This window comes from Rhinolophus sinicus, chromosome 3, assembly GCF_057876585.1.
Source record: "Rhinolophus sinicus isolate RSI-liver-muscle chromosome 3, RSI-T2T, whole genome shotgun sequence".
In the NCBI taxonomy this organism is placed as follows: Eukaryota; Metazoa; Chordata; class Mammalia; order Chiroptera; family Rhinolophidae; genus Rhinolophus; species Rhinolophus sinicus.
Window position 1 is genome coordinate 161,404,280 of NC_142503.1, and position 22,939 is coordinate 161,427,218.

General features: G+C 37.8%; 1 protein-coding gene across 3 annotated transcripts in view; it reads left to right on the forward strand.

Moving 5' to 3' along the window:
- The first annotated feature begins 426 nt into the window (after positions 1-426).
- The window catches only part of GNG2 (G protein subunit gamma 2), a 110,119-nt gene continuing 87,606 nt past the window's right edge, over positions 427-22,939 (forward strand). Inside the window, exons 1-2 of one of the 3 annotated variants that reach the window (XM_019725691.3) lie at positions 451-587; positions 18,498-18,538. The gene's annotated coding sequence lies outside the window, so the exon portion shown is untranslated. Of the gene's footprint in view, positions 588-18,497; positions 18,539-22,939 lie in introns of all 3 variants that reach the window. The other 2 variants (XM_019725692.3, XM_019725693.3) reach the window with 2 other exon arrangements.

Here is a 22,939-nt window from a genome sequence, read left to right on the forward strand (position 1 = left end):
GGTGCTGGATCTCAGGGCCAGATCCTGGCCAGGGGCTGTTCACCCCAAAAAACAGCAGCAGCAGCAGCAGCAGCAGCAGCAACAACAAGCCAAGTTCAGGCTAAGAAAGCAGAGTGTATACCGGAAAGGGGGTTTCATGAGGCAGTTGCTGAAGGCGGTAGGTCGTGAAGGTGAGGGTGAGGGAATAAGGGGAAGGAAGGGACAGCACCAGAGGGACTTGGAACAAAGAAAAGGGTAACAGGGGACTCTAGTCAAAGAGTGTCAGTAGTCCTGGAGAAGGCAAAACAATTAGTGAGCCCTGAAACGGAATGAGAGGGAAAGAAGAAAGCAGCTTACAGCTACCAAGAAGAGGAGGAAGTGGGAGATGTGCTGCTTCCTGTAGAAAGAACGATGATTGAAGACAAAGCTGGGTGGGGACTAGTCCCTGGGCTGCAGGCGCCGCTGCTACACATACACACAACAGCCGGCCGCCGCTCCGTGGGCAGCTCCTACTACTGCTGAGCTGGGCTGGGCGGGCTGGAGCTCGCCTGCACAGATCAGCTCGGAGACAGGAGGAAAGCCACTCTTTGACCAGCCTCAGAGCCAAGGTAAAGGAAACGCTTTTCATGTCGCTCCTTTTTAAATGAGAAAATGACCCCTGCCTGCGGTTTTAAAGGGAAGATGTCTAGGGGAAGATAGGGACATTATTTCAGGATTGGGGAAAATGATTAGTTTGGGTTCTTTTTAGAAGGGTTTTGAGAAGGACCAAATTTGTGACCCATTTGCTTTTTTTAAAAAAATCATTATTAGCGCTTACTTTTGGTGACTTGTCAAGAAAACAGGGTAAATGTAACATGCGGTTTGCATAGTTCTCTCGGAAGAAAAGCAAGGCTGAGTTTAAATCAATTGGGGCTGTGCAGCTGTGGGCTGATCATCTGAGCGTTGCAGTCCTGTTTTACGGGGTGTATGTGGTGTAAAATGTTAATTGCATTTTATTTCCCACACATTGCACTGTGTATCTTCTGTTTTGCAGCATAATGACTGTAATTGGGCCTTTTTGGGGGGTGGGGGCTGTTAAATCCTTTTGTACTCAGAATTTGCCAACAAAGACTTGGAATTGCGTATGTGTGAGGCAGTATTTACCATTAAGAAACTGGTGTCTTCCTCTACTCTGTGCAACTGCTTTCAGGATAACCTCAGAAACAGCTATCATTTGCGAGTAGGTCTTATCCTAAAGTTGCAACCTTTCTCAGAGCAGTGTGGCAGGTTTAACTTGTCCAGAATCAGATACCGGTGTATACATGGTTTTTATGTTTATATGGATTTTATTCATCTCTAGGTCAAGACACATATTAACCTCAGTGAGGGACAAAATGTAAAAGTGTTGCTGGCTTGTTTCCTTACCTGTATGCACCATAGATAGACTGAAATAGAAAAATAAGATTGTGATTTTTGTTCGTTGATTTTCTTAAGCAATGAATGCTCTTCGGGAGCGTCTGTGACCATGACTTGTGCATATTTATGAATGATATGTAAAAGTGCATTAAATAGGTCTCACCGATAAGAAATGAGATTGTGGATTCCTTTGGCCGGATATATAGGAGAAAGAGTTTAATATTCTAGCGTAGCTGGTTTTTAAAATTAAGCTTTGTCTCAGAAGAAAGTGTGGTTAAGCAATAAATGGTCATTGATAAAAGGTTTTTTTCTTGAGTTTTTAGAATGAAAGGAGATAAATTTTCAAAGGAAAGAAAGAACTGCTTATAGTGGAGTAAAAATAATAAAAAGGTTGTATTTAGACACTAATAAATTCTTAAAATATAGGTTTTTAAACACTAAAGATGCCATTGAGAGTGTATATGCCTCTTCATTTATTATCATTCTCAATTGTGAAGAGCTACAGGGTTTGTTTGGTTTTTTTTAAAATTCCATTTTATGAAATTGATTTGGCTTCTCAAAATCTGTGGTGTAGCAGCACATTTTGAGAGATAAGAATATTTTGGTACCGAAGGGAAAAAATGTCTACTTTTCTGAGGTTATTTACTAAATTAAACCTGTGCTATGTCTAAGAGGCAAAATATTGCTGGTGTTGAAACCATGGAACTGAGCTCCCCTGACAGATTCACAGGGTTTAATCAAACCTGTGGGCAAAATAAGTCACACCACACATTCCACAGTTCCACTTCCCATTTACCTCCTAAAGTGAAATATATTAAGATATCTTTCCAGAGAAAATATCTAGGCTAGATCTTGGATCCAGAATGCCCCTAACTGGAGTTCTGTGATCAAGCTGCTTGTCATTAAATGAAGCAGAAAGTTGGGAATCTGGGCTGTATGAATGAAAATGGGGTTTACCCTCTGGTACTTACTCATCTCAGGCTTTCTTCACAGGATAATGCCAACACCCTGCTTTGTTTGGGGGATGTGTAGTCAACCTGCGTTCCTCTTCTCTGTATTTCACACAAGAGTAAGAAAATGAAACCTTGGCCCCTAGGCACAGGAGAGTTAAGACCGTCCCCTGCTCTCTTTCAGAAAACAGCGAAGAGGTGCCTATTTTCTGGTGCCTATTTTCTGCACGGCACAGAACATTTCCTTAATTGTTAACTTCCAGCTTGAAACATAACATTAGTGAGTAACAGCAGATCGGTAACTATAATGGTAGAAGGTTTAGGAAAAAGATGACAATGTTCCTACCCTGTAGAATGAGACTATTTCCACTTATTCTGGCCATATGGAATATTGAAAGGCATAATGCTTTTGCCCAGGGTATTCAGTGGCTTTTGAGGGAGTCAACCAACACTGAAATTTTAATTGAATGTTTTTTGGTTTTTTTTCCCTGCCATATGGTCAATAGCTGAGTGGAAACATGACTCCATTATTTCGTGGCCAGCCCTGGGCCTCATATGGTGGGCCCGCAGTACATGCATTTGGTTGACTGACTTTTTTAGACTACTTCAGAAGGCAGGCTCAACTTTTAAGTATAAAAGCCCTATAGTCAACGCAGAAAGCCTGTTAAAAAAGACAACTGGGCGTAGAGGAAAACAAAATCATGCAGTGAAAGGAATGCGGGCTTTGAGAGGCTGATCTGCCTTTGAATCCTACCACTGGTTCTTAACTACCGTGTTTCCCCGAAAATAAGACCTAGCCAGCAATCAGCTCTAATGTGTCTTTTGGAGCAAAAATTAATATAAGACCCGGCCTTATATAATATAATATGACGTATTATATTATATACGTCATATTATATTATATTATATTATATTATATTATATTATATTATATTATATTATATTATATTATATATTATATTATATTATATATTATATTATATTATATATTATATTATATTATATTATATTATATTATATTATATTATATTATATTATATTATATTATATAAGACCAGGTATTATATAAGACCAGGTCTTATATTAATTTTTGCTCCAAAAGACGCACTAGAGCTAATTGTCCAGCTAGGTCTTATTTTTGGGGAAACACGGTACTTGACCTAATACATTAATATATGAGCCTTAGTTTCTTCATTGTAAAGAGGGGTTAATAGTACAAAGTCAAGGTGGTAGTTGTTTTGTTTTGTTGGTTTTTTATTTTGTTTTTGCTTTTGTGTATGGATTTGTGAGTGCCTGGGACATAGTATGTTCTCAGATGTCATTTTTTTTCTTCCTGGGTGGTATAAGGAAAAATTAGCATTTTCTTCATCTTTCCCACTACCTCAAAGGTTCCAGGAGACATTTTTTTATTGTAGTAAAATAAATGTATATTACATAAAATTTCCCCTTTTAACCATTTTTAAGTGAACCATTCTGTGGCATTAAGTATATTGACATTGTTGTGTAGCCATAACCGCCCTCCATCTCTAGATCTTTTTCATCTTTTCAAATTGGAACTCTGTTCCCATTAAACAATAACTCCTGGTTCCCTCCTCCCCCAGTCCCTGGCAACCACCATTCTACTTTCTGTCACTATGATTTTGACTATTCTAGATACCTCATGTAAGTAGAATCATATAGTACTTGTCTTTTTGTGACTGGCTTAATTCACTTAGCACAATGTCTTCAAGGTTCATTCATGTTATAGCATGTGTCAGGATTTCCTTCCTTTTTAGGCTGGATAATATTCCATTGTATGTATGTACCACATTTTGTTTATTCATTCATCTGTTAATGGACACTTGGGTTGCTTCCATGTTTTAGCTATTGTGAAAAATGCTGCTGTGAACACGGGTATACAAATATCTGTTCAAGTCCCTGCTTTTACTTCTTTTTGGGTACCCAGAAGTGGAATTGCTAGATCACATGTTAATTCTATGTTTAATTTTTTTGAGGAACTGCCATACTGTTTTCTACAGCAGCTGCCCCATTTTACATTCTCTCCAGCAGTGTGCAGGGGTTCCCTTTTTTCCCCACATCCTCACCAACACTTATTTTCTGGGAAGTTGTTTGATTTTGATAGTAGCCATCCAAATGGGTGTGAATTGGTATCTCTGTGGATTCAATTTGCATTTCCTTAAGGATTCATGATTTTGAGTGTCTTTTAATGCTCATTGGCCATTTGTATATATTCTTTGAAGAAATGTTTATTTAAGTCCTTTGCCCATTTTTAAATTGAATTGTTTTCAAAGAGATATTTTTAAATGGTGGGATGTCTTAACATAGTGTCATAACAATCACGATTATAACTTTTATATTTAATCTCCTGCATGCATCAATATTATTCCTACCCAAATAAAATCCTTCTCTCAAAAATAAGTTTTGAAATCAAAAGGAGAAAGTAAGAAAATCTATATAGCTCCTGATAATTGGTGATATCAAGAACCTGATAGTGAAATTTGAGACATTGTAGATGGTCACACCAGGGCCCCTGCTGGTCAAGTATGGACCAAACTACTACAAAGGAGGCCCTGGGGGGCTGTCGCTTCTGTGTCTTTCCAGTCTCCACTCAGCTGCATGAGAAAATAATGCCCAGTAGTAGCAGGGTCAGAAAAAAGGAGGTGATACTAAAGTACTAAATTGCTCTCAAACCCTTCGTAATGGGGAGCATTAAGCTGTGGAGAAGGGCTATGCAGTTACATAACAATAGATTCCTGGGACAACAGATTTCTACTAATGCAATGTGATTCTAATCTAAATTTCACATTTGACAATAAAGAATCCTCTGTCTCATTTTTCACTACATTTTTCACTCCTGATTCCCAAACTGGTGAAGCAAAGTATAAATGGGGCTGAAGAGATGTGGGCAGGAAGATTAGGGAGGACTGTATTGAATAGGGACAATATCTGAGCTTTATGCTGTGGGTGCAGACGCTGACCTTGAATAGTTTGAAGAGTTCCTGAAGGACTGCACGTTAACTTTTGGTAATGCATTCTATGTGTGTTGGGGAGTGGGGGAGCTGATGGATAATGACCCCTGACTTTGTTTACTTTCCAAATCTGTACATTTCACAGATACCTGGTTCTATAGATCTGGAAGGAAGAAGGGAATTACAGAGCTGTATTAAGGCTTAGTCCCCAGCCTAAGACATCAGAGAATGGTAGAGCTGAAAATTGCTATGGGATGAAACTAGTCTTTATCAGCCTCTCCATGAGAGACAGTGAAATAGGCCCAGAATTTAAGTTATCTGTCCAAAGTTGTACCATTGATTAATACCTCACTTCCCAATTCAATCTCGATTTCACCTTTCTCCATAATAGGCCAAATGAACAGAGAAAGTATACTTTGTTGCTTTTAAAATTGGTTGTAAGACCAAATTATTTTTTTTAAAAAGAAGAGGGCAATGTTTACATTTAATACCCTATGTAAATATGGAGTTTCTGTGTACAAATTTGTTCAAATGTAAAGACGCTACTGTGGAAATGAGATTACGATTTTCAGGTAAGCCTATTAGGGGTATATATGGCTCCCCAAAACTTATGTTAAAGAAAACAAGTTATATTTAATGGGAGTCAATGTTCAGACAATCTCTAGAGGACTTCATTACACATTAAAAAAAGAGGAAGGTCAATTCTCAAACTTTAGTGATAACATGTTTCTTTGAAGTAGTACCTCTGTACAAGTTCCACCAATTAAGTTTGCGAACTTGATGCTAACGATGTTGCTAAAGTTTTTTGATATCAGAGGGATTATTCATTATGAATTTGTACCAACTGGACAAACAGTTAACCAAGTTTACTATTTGGAAGTGCTGAAAAGGCTGCATGAAAAAGTTAGACGACCTGAACTTTGCACCAACAATTCATGGCTCTTGCATCACCACAATGCACCAGCTCACACGACACTGTCTGTGAGGGAGTGTTTAGCCAGTAAACAAATAACTATATTGGAACACCCTCCCTACTCCCTGATCTGGCCCCCAGTGACTTCTTTCTTTACCTGAAGATAAAGGAAATATTGAAAGGAAGACATTTTGATGACATTCAGGACATCAAGGGTAATACAACAACAGCTCTGATGTCCACTCCAGAAAAATAATTCCAAAACTGCTTTGAAGGGTGGACTAGGTGCTGGTGTCAGTGCATAACTTCCCAAGGGGAGAACTTCAAAAGTAACTGTAGTAATATTCAGCAATGAGGTATGTAGCACTTTTTCTAGGACGAGTTCGCAAACTTAATTGTCTGACCTGGTATACCAAGATTCAAGCTAAGAGAGGATTAGTCCTTTTATCTTTCGCAAATAATATGTAAACAGTCAAGCTTTTAATGGAAAACCAGTCACTTGACCCCTTCTCCCTGTTCCTTTGGCCTTCCCTTGCCAGCTGGGTTGTAGGGTCAGATATTTCCATGATCCATGCTCCCAGGTGCATGCCACTCAGAGCCAGTGGAGTGGGTCTGGCAACTGGGTTGATGGGTTCTATTCCTGATTCATTGCAACATCAACAAGCCATTGTTGTTCTTTGGAAGTCCTTTACTTTTTTTTTTTTTTTTAAGTTTCTCTTTTTACTATCCCCTGTGCGTTTTCAATGAAAACCATTAAAGCCAAATCCCCGATCCCTTTATTCATTACACGCGACTTGCCTATTTTTCTGAGAAGCCATGTATTATTACAGGGTACCTCAGCCTCATTCCTCACCATCTCAAGATTTCTGTCCTCATTCATTCTCTCCTCGTTCCTTCCTAGGTGAAAGTAACATAGCCCTTCTTTCAAGTCAGGAGTAAACTCTCTACTTGAACTCTCCATTCCATTTCCTTTTATTTTCTAGGGGACTAGGTTCTGACAATAATTCTATCTCCTTCCTACATATTTGGTTTCTTCTCTTTATTGGCCCTTTCCACTTTGCCTGAAAACATGCTTAGTTTACACACACAAATTAATTAAACAACAACCCTACTGCCAACAAAGCTTCCCCTGGTTTTTTTAATCTCTACTAACCTTTCTCTCCTCCTAACTGTAGGGAAGGAAAAATAGTTTTTCTTCTACACTTCTAAGTTCTCAGCTGGGAACCCTATAACAAAAGACAGATTAGTAAGTGGAAAAGCAGACATTTATTAACATGTATACATCATGTATACAAGGGAAATACCCAGGGAAAAAATGAATAACTCTCAGAGGTGGTTTAGAATTCAGGCTTAAATAACATTTTAAGGGAAAAGACAAAGAAAGAAGTGGAGGAGGCCAGATCAGGAAAAGCATGGTAAATAAGAGGAAGAGTGTTATGTAGATTTAAGTTGGTGCCTCTCCATAAGCAAGAGTCTCAAGTGATTTAGTTACCCTTTCTTCCTAGTCCAGACAGGGAGGTACCCTTACAAATGGAGATTTCCTTTATAAATGTAAATTTCCCTTATAAAAGAGGTAGCTTCTAGTCTGTTTTCAAAACTTCTTCTGTGTACTCTGTTTCCCAAAATAATCTGCTCAAAATGATCCTTATGCCAAAGAGGCAAATTTTGAGGTGGCATATTCTGCCACTCTTGATTCCTCTCTGAAGGCTCCCAACTTCTCTCCTAACTCCAAGTTCATTCTAAATTCGAGTGTTCTCAAGAGTTGATTCTACTGTCATTTAATTTCTCTCTCCCTTCATCATATCCCTTTTTATGATTTCAATCATTGTTGCTGTGTAGGTCAGTCCCCAAACTGATTCTCCATCTTGATCTCTCACCTACTCTCTGAACTTGCACATCAAGCCCCCTGCAAACTTGCTAGAACATTCAACCCACTGATGCTGGAATTCACTAGTCCAAAACAGTGCTTGCCATCACCTTTCCCCCACTTCTCAAAACCAGCTCCTCACCTGATTCCATGAGTTACCAATGACAGCCCATTCTCTCCAGCCCTCAATTATGAAAAGTCACTTTCACTATTTTTCTCACCAAACAACCTGAGTTGTAGTCAGTTGCATAACCCTTTGCATTGTCATCAGAAATGTATATTGACGCTATCTACTCTTTTCCATGTTGATTGTTGATGTTTTAGTTCAGGCTGCCCTAACCCCCAGCTGGACTGGTTTGTTGTTGGAGTTCTTGCTTCACCCTAGAATATGTTTCCTGCTTCCTCTTCCACACTTCACCCTCACAGTCTTGTTTCTCTGACTAGTCAGAGTCCATCTGCCCTGTAAGACTTAGTTCAAATGCTGCCTCTTCCAGGAAGCCTTCTATGGTTTCTTTCCTCCTCTTCCAAATAAGAAACAATCTTTACTTCCTCAGCAATCTTTTACCCTTTCATCACAGCAATTAGCACATTCTAGTGTGTATAATGGCAATCTGCATTTTGTTTTTCTTTTGCAAGATCTTGGAGGAGAACGGCCACACCCAGTTTCATTTTTATTTTCCTTATAGCAGACAAAAAAAGTTTTGTTTTGTTTTATATTTGTTTTAAATTTCAGCTTTATTGGGGTATAATTAACAAATAAAAGTGTAAGACATTTAAAGTGTTCATCATGGTGATTTAATATACATACACACTGAAAAGATTACTCCTATCTAGTTAATTAACGCATCTTTCTTTCTTCCTTTCTTCCTTTCTTTGTTTCTTTCTTTGTTTCTTTCTTTGTTTCTTTCTTTGTTTCTTTGTTTCTTTGTTTCTTTCTTTGTTTCTTTCTTTCTTTCTTTGTTTCTTTCTTTCTTTCTTTCTTTCTTTCTTTCTTTCTTTCTTTCTTTCTTTCTTTCTGACTTTCTTTCTTTCATGAAAACATTTGAATTCACAAATGCATTTCATTTATCATTCATTTATTTAATGAACTTTCTTGAGTCATTTACTTTTTTATGCAAAGTGGGCTAAATACTCTAGGAGTCCTCTAGGAGCTCATACACTACTGGGGGAAACAGACAAATACTAACATAATTACAGTACAGTCTGTCCATAAGCCTTAACTGAATGTCTACAATGTTCCACGTGTCCTTCGAGGGGCCAGGAGGACTTGAACGAACAAAACGGGACAGTCCTTTGTTTTCTTGGAACTTGCATGTAGTGTTGGCAGAGACAGAGTAAACACATAAACCAGTGGTTTTGAGATCTGTGCACATTAGAAATCATTGAGGGGTACTTTAAAAATACTACTTATGTCCCAGCCTCAACTAATACAAATTAGATCGGAATTAGCCAGGATTGGACACCACTGAGAGAAACAAATGACAATACGAGAAAATAACAGGTAGTAATAAGTGCTGAGATGGATTAAAATGGAAACAGGTGGAATGATAGAAGTTGTGTGTATGATGGTGGTGGTATTGGGGAAGTTTACTTTTGTTGGGTAAACCCTGAAGGCCTCTCTGAAGAGGTGATACTTGAACTGAGACCTATATTATGGTGAGGAGTCAGCCATGTGAAGATCTGGAGGGAAAGGATTCCCAAGCAGAAGGTTCTTATGCCTTTCTAAAATTAGGATGAGGTGAAATTCCAGAGGAAATGTGGCTTTTTTCACATATATGTACGATAATCTATAAAATATGTCTTACATCTACAGAAAGCAGATTTTCAATTAAACGAGGCAGGCTCCAAATGCAGAACATGTGGCTGCTCTTCTGAGTACTTCGTCTAGGCTGGATTTTATTTAGATCAATTGATTTACACAGTCAGGAAGACTACTCTGTTTAATTATATTTTTCTACACTGCAATCAGCACTTGCAGGGCTTGTCTGAATTCAACACCAATCTTATTGTTTAAAATAAACTTAGGTACTTGGTATTATCTCTTAGATGAATAAAACAGAGAAAGCAGTAACTTCTATCCTTAATTCTGTGTGGGGGAACCCGGGGAAAGTCTCAGAGGAATCTTTCAAACCACACGGAGTCCAGCTCTCTGGCTCGTGTTTATTGAGTGAAGATCAGCATGTTTCAAAAATCAAGCTCAGAACTGGCCCTTGTCGAGAGCATTCCGTTTGTGTGCTGTCTCCTGGGTTTCTCAGACATGTTACTGTTTTCCACTAGCTTTAAGAATAAGCCTGTGAGAGGAGAATGGTATTTTTTCTATCAAGATACTTTTGGCTGCTAATAAAAGAACTGTTAGTAAAGGAACACCTTACCCAAATGGCTAAGCAATAGGAAACTTATCTCAAGACCCCCAGAAAGGAGGGTAAGTCCAGAGTTGGTTATTCATGGCTGAACAATATTCTTAACAACCTGAATTTTTTCCTTCCTCCCATTCTGACATCCTTAGCAGGTTGGTTTACCCTCTGAGGCGTGTCCCCTCATGTGCCAAGATGGTTACTATGATTTCAGAATTATTGTCAGATGTCAGTGTCTAGAGGTGCAGTGAGATGGCTAGTTTCTTCTCACATACCTCTTTTTAAGGTTACAGGAAAGCTATCTCAAGCAGAATTCTCCTCACAACTCACATGCTTATCTGCTGGTGGCCAGGCAGATGGCCCACTGTGATTGGCTAATTTAAGAGTTTCCTCCAAAGGCCATGGAGCAATCCTGCCTCTCTGAATAACAGTCAACAAACCCTAGAAAAAAGGGTTGGTTCTATTAGCAAGAAAGAAGTGGTTAATGGTTACCAGGGTGGCAGTCAATAGTCTGCCGCTATTATTATTCCCATTGTATAAGTGAGGATATCAAGGCCCAAAAAGGTTAAATCACTTATCAAGATAATGCAATTTTGAGTTGAACAGTGTTTCCATGCATTTTCCTTTGAGAAACACACACACACACACACAAACCAAAATTTTGTTTTTGTTGCTGGTGATGATTTAGGGAGATTGGAGAAAGAATCCTGGGGAAAAAAACCCAAATAGCTGATGCAAAACTAAGTAAAGGAGAACCTTCTAAACAAATTATTACAGAAGAAAATACATCAGGTCCTATATAGCAATAAGAATGGCATTTAATTTAGACAACCAGCCCTGCATGTCTGCATTGTGAAAAAATAAATAATTAAATTGAGTACTCCTGGTCATGTAAGTCAATTTGGTGTAAAGAAAATTCACCCTGGGCCAAGAAATGAGCTGGAGAGGCCAAGGTTCTATGTATGGTGTCTTTGGGACTTAAATGAAAACATTGTTTTCTCTGGAGAGGTATGTATTTTGCTTATTACAGCACCCATAAGAGAAGAATGAGTAATCTCTAGAATTTTCAATTAGGAGTTATTTTGAAAATAGGTTTTTACTTTCAAACTCCGGAGGCAACATGCGGTTCCATTATTACTGCATTTTCTTCATGGTTCTTACTTTCTACTTTGGTGTTGTATTTCAGAGACTACGTATGTGAAGCAGCAATAGTGAAAAAGGGAAATTTCAGTGGAATTGCCATCATTACAGTGTTTTGACTGCTTGTCTCTAGGTGTATTTCTGTGCATTCTCATCTATCAGACTAGGTATTAATTGTAGGAGTACCTTTTCTGTAATAAATGATTGAGTACTTCCTACTCTTATATTTGCATTTTTTAACAGGAAAGTAAATTTCTAGGCTTTGCCAACAGAGTTCTGTTTAAGAAGGATATTTATCTGATCTGTGCAGAAACATATGAAAAACATTGTGAAAAAATTGAAACAGGAAAAAAATTTGTCATTTTAGAGGCTTTCCTTGGAGAACTCAACCACTCCTTTGTTATTTTTCTAAACCTCATGAATTATAGTTGTGTTTAGAGAATATTGTTGTGTATACCGTGTTTCCCTGAAAATAAGACCTAGCTGGACAATCAGCTCTAATGCGTCTTTTGGAGAAAAATTAATATAAGACCGGTATTACATTATATTATATATTACATTACATTATATCATATCATATGACCCGGTCTTATAGTAAAATAAGACCGGGTCTTATATTAATTTTTGCCCCAAAAGACACATTAGAGTTGATTGTCCAGCTAGGTCTTACCTTCGGGGAAACAGTAGGAAATAAAGACACTTCACTAACAGTTTTATTTTTCCCCTTTTGGAAAAAAAAACTTGATACAGAGCAGCCCCAAGTTTTTCTGTTACTTAAAATAATAAAAAATTTAAGTATGCAAAGGTGAAAATCCCTAGGCAAAAAAATGGTCCAACTTATCTTTCATTATAAGTCTTAAAACAATTCTAAAATACTATTGTGTAGAAAAATAATATTCTAAGGCTTCCTACACAGGAGAACATAGTAATTAAAGAACATTGGTTTGGAATCAGAATCACTTGGGCAAGTTGCTTAAACTTTGTATGCCTCAGTTTCCTCATCTACAAAACGGGAAATAATAATGACAATACTTGCTTCACAGAATTGTCAGGAGAAAATTATATAATGTATGCAAAATATTTATTTAGCATGGTGCCTGACTTATAACTATTCAAAGTATAGTTGTTATCAGTACAATCGTTATTGTTACCACAAAACTGGAGTAGAATATCTTTCATTTTATCCATGGAATTCTTACCAAATTCTAGCAGAAATGATTATGGCCCAATGTTAACCATAGATGTTCAGAACCTGGAGTGAGGAATCACCTAAAGAAGCCTATTTCCCTGGGATAGTCACATGTCGATGTTTTGACTTAGTTAAGTGTCAATCACAGCCATGAGCTATGTGTTCAGTAATCCATGTTCTTAGTTATCAATATTTCTAGTTTTCCTTCCCAACTCATAATAGGCTTACCATTTTAGATAGGGGTAGCCATGTATCTTTCATTGGCCAGTGAAATGTGAGCAGAAATGATAGTTATCATTTCCAGGAAGAAGCTTATAAGAACCAGGACATAAGCACATTCCTTGGTAATTGGTAGTGGTAGTAGCACAGAAAAGGTGGCTGAACTCTTAAACCTGAGTTTTAAAGACAATGCGGAGATGGTCTCTCCACTGACCTGTAATGGACACGTAGTGAGAGTGAGAAATAAGCTTTGCTGTCTTGAGCCACTGAGATTTGGGGCGTTGTTTGTTACTGCAGTATAACCTAACCTATTCTGACTGATATACTCGGGTTATCTCTTTAAACTCTAAAGAAAAAAACATATTACTGGTAACAGTACATAAAATGTGTAGCTATTTGGAGATAGTAATTTTTAATGACTATTGTGTGTGTGTGTGCGCGCATGCGTATTATATGTTTGTATTATATGTATGCATCAAGAGACCAAGAGTCTTAAGTTAAACAGATTTATATAAAAATTTCCAGTTAACTTTCTTATCAAATAAGATTTTCCATTTCATAAGAGGCAAATCAACATACAAAAATTACCAGCACATTTTTTTTGGAGGGAGTCAACCGTGATGCCAAAGTCAGGACTGAATTCCAGGCCTGATATGATTGTTAGGTGATGGTCCCTCTCATCGAGAGCTTATTCAGAATGACGTCTTGTGAAGCAAAGGATCTTTCTGAAAGGAGATAATGCACTGAACCATGCCCATGGCCTTTGTCTCCAGTAAGAAAGTAGTCTTCCTTAGCCCTCCTGCAGTGTTTCAGTTATAAACAGTGGTGCTTAGTACATAGAGGGTCTTAAATAACATGTATTGACTAAATAAATGGAAGTAGTCCACAGTTCTTCCAAATGTGGACAGCCTCTGTCATGTCTGCATTTTAAAAATAAATGTCTTTATTTTGGACGTTAGTTTAAAAACATCTCGATATTAGGACTTACGTCTATTCTTTTTTGTAACATTTTTCATGTGACCAACCATGTACCCATAGATTTAGGCAATTTTATTTGATATTTTTTACTGATTTTATTTCATCTGATTATTTCACTTGGGTCTCTAAAACCACATTATGAAATACCTTAATTATTTAAATTAGGGACAGATTAATTATCTCCAGTGTACAAACTCAAATTAATTTCATTATTAACTTGAGTTTTAAATTGATTAATCTTGGAGTGTTTAAGGAACCAAGTGAATTTTTTTTTTTTTATCCTTCAGGAGAAGGGAATATTTGATTTGATGAATCTCTCGCTATCACACCAATTATGCTAACAGGAGCAAGAAATTTGCAAGAAAACTTTGGATAGATTTTATAAACCAGCCAGAAACCTGTGTGTCTGGGGCTTCTGGGGGAACAAATCTGTGAGTCATTTTAAAAAACAAACACATAATCACAGTGCATGTTGTTACCATGGTAATTAGGCCTGTCGGGTTGGCTTACTTATGTTCCTGCACAGAGAAGAAAAGGAGAGAAACTGAGAATTCAGAGCTTTGACTATCTGCTTCAATTATTGCAAGAGAGAGTATAGGGGATTCTTGAGAATATACTGGCACCGTCATCCTGAGTGGGAAGTGAAGAAACTCTGGCATCCTGCCTTTGTTATTGAATGTAGGTTAGCCATATTAGCGTCGAGTGTTGTGATTCACAGGGGAGAAAAGGACCATTTGGCATTCTCTTGGGAAGAAGGGGGAAAGGTATGTTTTTTGTCTGACACATAATTACATGTAAGTCTCTTGAGGTCTACCTGAGGTCTTGTGTACAAGTGCACAGGGCTTTAATGATCCCCTAAAAGGCACCAAATGCCACTGGCATAACATTATTGCAAATTTAAAGGCTCCTCAGTACATTATGCTAATATGGTTAGAGACTGGTTTTGGTGAGGCCACTGTTTCAGATCTGATCCCCAAGTACACCAGGTATCTTTCCTGTATTTTGTGGAGTAGATATCACTCTTTTATCTTGAACAGTCATCTTATCATGCAGGCCCCGTTGTCATAGAGGAGACCAAGGAGGGTATGTGAGTTCTGCCAAATCTGTTACCCCTCCATGGGAAAGTAAAATCAAAGCATATGCTTGGCTGATGGGCAGTCAACAGTTACTGGGCCAGCGAAATTATTATGAGAGTTATGATTCTATATGAAGAACAAACCATACCTTTAAATTAAAGGTTTGAGTTAGTGCACATACAAAACTTTTAAAGAATGTTTCTAAGTTCACTTTTAGAAGTCTAGGTATCCTCTTCAATGGATAAATATATAGTAGCCCCCCTTATCTGTGGGGGATACATTTTAAGACCCCCAGTGGATGCCTGAAACTGCAGATAGGACCCGGGCTATACTTACATACCTTTTCACTTATAGGAAACACTTTACGTCTGCTCTTTGGCATATCTGAATCACCAGCATCACTACTCTTGTGGTTTGGAGCCATTATTAAGTAAAATAAGGGTGACTTGAACACAAGTTCTGGGATATACCATGACAATTGGTCGGATAGTTGAGATGACTACTAAGAGATTAATGAGGTATATAGTGTATACACGGTGAATATGCTGGACAAAGGGGGTTGATTCACGTTCCGGGCAGGATGGAGCAAGATGGTGCAAGATTTCATCATAATACTCAGAATGGCACATAATTTCAAATGTCTGAGATGTTCATTTCTGGGTTTTTCCATTCAATATTGTTGAACCACAGTTTACCATAGGTAACTGAGAACGTGGAAAGTGAAACCATGGTTAAGGGGGAACTACTGTAATACGCTGACTAGAGTTTTATTTTTTTAGAGTATTTCTCAAGCAGATTTCAAAGCAGATTTAATTTTGATTTAAACAACTTTCCCTTATTAAAATAAATTTTCAAATGGTTTTGAATAAAGTGTCATGGGGTGTGATTAAGGGTCATAAAAACTCAGAGTTTGTGTGTAATTCATGCCCTGGCATATGATGTAATAACTACTTCTCGAAACTATAGATTTCATTTTTTTCTTCATATGTGGGAAGAAGGCACATGTTACCCAAACTTCATTCTGTGCTATCTTAATTTTCTTAACATTAGTAAAAAAAGCTTCACTTAAATTTTTCTTTGTAAATTAAATGATCAATGTAATTCGTGGTGATTATTGAAAATTTGAGAAATGCTAAATTGTAAAGAAAATAAGAGTGACCCCTTTCATTAATTAGGTTGTTGGTTGAACTGTATGTAAGAGACCTGATTTCACAGAGGCTGACAAATGCTATAAGTTATTTTCTTTCACATAACAATCCACAAGTAGGTGTCCCAGGGCTGGTAAGAGAGCTCTCTTTCACAAGATCATCAAGGAACCCAGGCTTCTTATATCACATTGTTCCATCATTCCTGGCATGTTTCCCTTGCTTTCTGGTCTAACAAGGCTTGCCGTAAGGCCCTTACTATAACCAGTAGGAAGGGAGAAAGTTGGAAAGGGGAAAGCATAACCCAAAATGTGCACATATCACTTTTGCAGCCATCCCGTTGAACTTTGACTCACGGCCATACACCTAGCAGCAAGGGAAGCTGGGAAAAGTAGTTATTCTTTACATGTATGTGCTAGTTAGAATTCTATTATAAGCATGGAATAAGAAGAGAGCAGATATTGGGGCATATCTAGCAATTTCTGCTATTTCCATTATCCTATACAAAAGAGATACTGTTTACATTTTAATGTATCTTCTTCCAGTCCTTTTTTCTAGAAAAATATATATCAGAAAGATTATTATAATATTTACCTAAAATATTATATATGGTATATTAGAAGGATATTGCACATGAAAAATACAGAAAATGTATTATAAAAATATGTAGTTGTAAAAACATATATTAGAAACTTAGTTGAGCTTATACTATGCATAAAACTTTATGTTTTTTTCGTTTCACTTAACTTTGTATCATGTGCATTTTTCCTTACTTAATTTTTTTGTATTTATTGTTTTAAAGTTTCATCGTGTGGAGTTTCTCTGTTTTATTTAATAGGTTGTATTTGATATTTAAGCTATTTTTAACACATTGGTAATAATTCTTCATCTGCATTTTGGATTTTATTTTTTTTATAAAATCAAGGAGTGGCATCACTAAGACAATTTGAAAACATATTTGACAATCTTGATAAATGATCCCAAACTGCTTTCCAGAGAGGTTGTGCTGATCTATGCTGTTGCCAATAATGTATGAGCGTGCTAGACTCAGAGCACCCTTTGACAGGCTTATTTTGCAAGTCCCAATAATCTTTGTTATCCCTAGGGCTCCTTTTCTGAAAATAGGTTATTTTTGCCCTTGGCTTTTTTTTCCCTTTGCTGTTATTAATAATGAGATAATAGTTTTCTAATAACTCGGGCTCATTTAAAAACATATGATCCCCTGAAGTCACCTGGGAATATAATTGGTTGGGTTGAGATTGTAGCATATGTGCTAGTCTTAAGCAATGTGAGATCTCTAGAGACATGGATGTTCTTTTGGTCCTAGGACCCAATGTAAATTTGATTTCCACCCTTAGTCATAGTACTCTAGATGTGAGGTACCTCTTTGTTTTGAGACCCAACAAAATAGGAATGGTAAAGCACTCCCTGAGGTGGAGGCAATTCCCTTTGAGCTGGGTGCTAGATAGCTGTTCAGGAGTAAAGATGGTCCTGTACATAGGAACTTTCTTAGGTATAAACCACACTAGGGCACTAGGCAAAATTAAGCCAAATCTGCTCAACATCCTCAGAGGTCCTCAGTGCCTTGGGGGTATAGGTGTCTTTTATTTATTTATTTTTGAATTTTTATTAAATTTATTGGGGTGGCATTGGTTAGTAAAATTATATAGATTTCAAGTGTAAAATTCTATAATACATCATCTATGTATTGCCTTGTGTGTTCACGACCCAGAGTCAGTTCTCCTTCCATCACCATATATTTTACCCTCTCCTACCATCCCCTCTCCCCCTTACTTTTAAACACCCTGCAGAAGTTTTGGATGCTAAATATGCTTTTTATAATTACTAACTTGTCCAATCTACCCTCTTAAAGTGCTACATACACACAAATGGAACTGCAACTCTGCCCCTAACTCCTGGAGCAAGAACGTGTTCTGTCTCTGCCACTTGGGTCCTGCTGGGAGCAAATCGAGTTAGGTCAGGAGGAAAGCTAGTTCTCACTCATCTCACTGGTAATAGCCTCTGCTTCCCACAGGATCCCAAGCCAACTTTGTGTTTTCATGTTTTCTTGCAGGTTGAGGAAGCTCACAAAGACAGGGACTCATATTTTCATAAATATATTTCTTAAAAGAAAAAGTTAACACAATGTCTGCTTCTTGTTTCAGAAATATAAACCTGTTAGACCCTCCTGCTCATAAAGCCATTTACCCATCACCACCAAACCCCAGTTATAGAAACATTCATTTGCTTGTTCAGCTCTTACTGTAGCACGCTATTTCTCCTTTTTCTAAACAACACATTTTCCTCTCTGCTTTCTTGACAGCCAGATCTGCCAGTGAGCCTCAGGCTTTGGGAACTGAAGAGGTAAGTATTCTATAATATTTTCTTCTAGGATCTTTTTTAATCTAACCAGACCTTCAAGAAGAAAAAAATATAATCTTTAGTGATGCTATAGATGAAAGCATGTAACATGTGATATTTATCAAACATTCGTAGAGTCTTTAGCAATATTGACATGGCTTCAGGATTTAAAGGGGGGAAAAATGGCTCTCCTTGATAGTTAAAATCAGATTTTTCACCCAGATGTCTCTGTTTTCTTCTAAAAATTCGAGTTAGAGAGCCCTTGAGGTTGCTGCCTTAACAAAACATATTCCTATGGCACCAAACATGACTAATTGGTTGCAGCCTTTGAGGACATATCTTGTGAAAGAGAGATGTTAGGTAGATCAGAGATTAGATCAGAGAAGGGTATACCCTGTTCTTAACATATTGGTTGTAGACATTGTAAGGACTTTTCCAGCAGCAACAACAATAACAACAACAGAAGGTCAATTTATTGCTGGTTGGGTTTCTTCTTGAAGAGGCTGACTTGGCTTTTGAAATTAGCTAATGCCATTTGAATCTGGCTGTATATTTGAAAGTTTACCATATTGTTGAGAAACGTGATGATGTGTTTGCTCTCCCCAACCAAGATACAGAGTTTCCTCTAATCAGTGACTGGGATTTTTATTTCCTCTTTTAAAATTTGACTTCCTTATGAAAAATTTCAAGCATATACCAAAATATAATAGAATAATATAATGAGCTTCTGTATCCCTATTCACTCAATTTCAACAATTATCAACTCGTGGCCAGTATTGTTTCACTGATACCCCCACCAATTTCTCTTCTTTCCCCATTGAATTATATGACAGTGACGTGAAAATGGTTGTTGGATTTTTAATTCTTTATTTACATTAGTGGTTACAGCAAAATGCTAATAAAAATGAAACTCACTTATAACCTGACTTAGTTTACTGGAGTTAGTCATTCATTCATTTATTCTTTTAGCAAATGTTTAATAATTGCTAGTATCAGAACCTTCTTAGGATAAGAGAGCCAATTTTCCTCACCTCACATTTATGAGGTCCTCAAATTTGGACTTTCGTCATCTCCAGATGGGGTTATCTATTGGACACACACTGACAAAATGAAAAGATGGCGGCACTCATCATATAACTATAATTGTTAAATGTAAACGTTTAGAATATGCCACAATTTTAAAAACTTGTTTTGACATTTTTTTCACTTCTTAATGTACTGGGAACTTAAAAACATAAAACATTTTTTCCCACCTTCTGATGTACCTTCTTAATTTATCATAAATGTCTGTCCAATTATTTGCCTCCCTTTCAAGAATATAAGCTTTAAGAGAGCAGGAATAGTGTCTCTTGCTAACCATTTTTGCCTCCAGCATCTAGCAAGTTGTCTGGAACTTGTTTTGTATTTCACACAACTGTTGAATGAATGAACAAATGGATGAATGCCAGGTTCTGGGAATATGAAGATGAAAAATACTCAGGCCTTACCCCAGAGTTTCTCTGTCTCAAGGTCTGGAGAGAACCTTGCAAAAAAAGAGGTCTCTGCAGTGAGTGCCCTGAGCAGAGTGCTCTGGGTGACAGAGGAGAGAACTAACTGGTGGGGAGTTTGGTGAGAGGCTTGATGGACAAAGGGGCATTTGAGCTATGACAGGAACTACTATGAGAAAAGTTAGGAAAAAGACATTTTGGGAATAAAGAATCACGTGTGAAAATACACAAAGGCCCCAAAGAGTGTGGTGGAACCTTTGGAAATTTACAGTGGCCACGGTGTAGTTGGGAAGTAGCAGACAGAAAAGATGAGCCTTGAGAAGCAGACTGAAGAAACTTGGGTAGCTCCCCTAAGTGCCAGGCTCAAGAGTGGGCTCTAGTTTGGGTGGGAAGTTAGAGAAGGGCACATAATTCTTTTTAAGGATAATAATTCCTTAGGCTGCAGAGTAAAGGATACAGACATGGAGCGAGACTAATGGAAGGGAGATCAGTAGAGGTCTTGGGTTTGGAAATGACCGGCCTGATATGGGAGATCTGATGGAATTGCTGATTAAAGACGAGATGTGAAGGAGCAAAAGACATCTAAAATAACTCCTAGATTTCTATTTTGGGACATCAGATGGGTGGTGATAACTGGGCTGCAAATACAGGAAGAGAGGATTCAAATCTGTGGAGTGGCCACGTCCCAGTGGATATGGCCAGTAGGCAGCTCAAAGATGGGAACCGAGCAGTGGTTCCCAGTCCTGCCTGCATATCAGAATCTCCAAGGAAGCATTTCAAAACACACTGATATGCAGACCCTACCCAGACCCGGTGAATCCTAATCCCTGGGAGAGGGGCCTGAACATCTGCAGTTTTGAAAAGCTCCCAGGTATTTTCATGTGCTGCCAGAGTTGAGAATTCCCGATCTAAAGCTTATTAAAAGAAAGGCATGTGTGTGTGTGTGTGTGTGTGTGTGTGTGTGTGTGTGTGTGTGTGTCTGTCTGTCTGTCTGTCTGTCTGCTTTTAAAGATTATGGATAGTTTTTGCTACCCCATAATGAGTTTCTTTTGGAGTTCAGAACTTAATATCTTATAGGTGAGGGCTGAACCTTCCCTACATTATACCAAATATTACTACTAATAAAGACTGTTTTATAAGTATTTGGTGTTCTTTGTCTGATATTTGTGTTGATTTCTTTCATAAATGTTCTTAAATGGTTTAATCAATCCAAGCAGAATTTCTCATTGGGGGCTGCAGGCATGTTGAATGGGACAGTTCTTCACTGTGCTTTCTATCCTGTCCTCGGCTCACGTAAGGCCAATCGTGTCTTCCAGCCGTTGTGATATCCAGATGGCCCTAGGGAGACATTGAGAACTACTGTGTCCTAGTATACAACTTTAAAGAGGTTATTTGGCATTTCCCTCTCTCGCCTAAAAGCATTTTTGCTTCATACAAAATTACTAGTTTTAGCTATGCTCAGTGGTTATCATGCAAGTGGTCTTTGTGCTAACAAACTAAAGAAAGAAACTAAAAAAATACATATGCAAAAGGAAGTATTGTTTTGCACTATCGGAAGGATTTTGAGCATATTTGTTTTAATATTAAATGTATTTTTTCATGGCTATACAGAGAAGCAAATTAAACACTAGGTAAGAAATGGTCAAATATGGGCGTTTAAAGCAAAATACTACTTCAGGCATCATACAAATTGAATAGCAGTGGCGATGAAGGATGTATACATTTCCTATTGCTGCTATAACAAATTGTGATACACGTAATGGTAGAAAACAAGACAAGTTGATTATTTTCCAGTCCTACAGGTTAGGTTCTGTAGTGATCTCACTGGGCTAAAAGCAAAGTATCAACAAAGCTGCGTTCCTTTCTGGAGGCTCCAGGGACTTTTCTTTGACTTTGACAGTTACTAGAGTCCCCTTTCCTCCACCTTCAAAGGCAATATCATTGCATATCTGTGTGTCTTTCAACCATAATTACGTCTAGTTCTGAACTCATCCAGGAAAGCTTCTTTGATTTTAAGGGTTCGTATGTTAAGATTTGGTACACCTGAATCGTCTAGGATCCTCTCCCCATTTCAGATTCCTGAATCTAATCACACCTTCAACATCCCTTTATCCATGGAAGGTTGCATATTGACAGGTTCCAGGGATTAAGGACATGCACCTATTTGGGGGCTATTATTCTGCCTACTCCAAAGTAAAAGAGATTGTTTCAATCTCTTTAAAAGGTAGAAATGCCTCAGGTAGCAGAGATAAGATCATCTAACATTTCATTGTTTGGCTAGAGAAGGTTTAGGGTTCCTAAGCTGATGAAGCAAGTTCTTGTCTTGACTCTGCAAATCCTGTTTTATAGACACAGGCACTGAAGGTTTTTGGTTTGTTGGAGTATTTGGCATTGGATCAAGTGGACAGGTTGAAGTCCAACGGCACCTTTCTTGGCCAGACTTTCTGGTACTACGGGTGTGGCCTCTGGAGAGTATGCTGCTTTTGGCATTTCTCCAACTCTGGAAAGTTTGCCTTTCGTGTGCAGGTTCCAAGGTCTTTGAATAGCACCAAAGAAATGTGAGGTTTTTATTTTATGCTGTTATGTCTGCCTGTCATATTTATTATACTTTATTTATTGGGCTCTAAAATGTGGAAATTGAAGGGAAAATATAATATTTCAGAACCTCACGATAGTGGTATATACTATACCTGATTTCTGGGTATTGTTTAATTTCCTCCATACCTTCAGGAGGTCATCCCCACAAAGTAAGAAAGCATTTCTTGCCTATTGAATGAAATAGATCGCTGGGTTATTTTTTGAAAACCATCTCTGGCATAGAATATAGCCAGAAATTTTTGATGGCGATTTAAATTTTTCAGCCGTTTTTGTAGCATGTCCCTTTTCTATCCTCTTCTAAACACCTCAGCAATGCAGA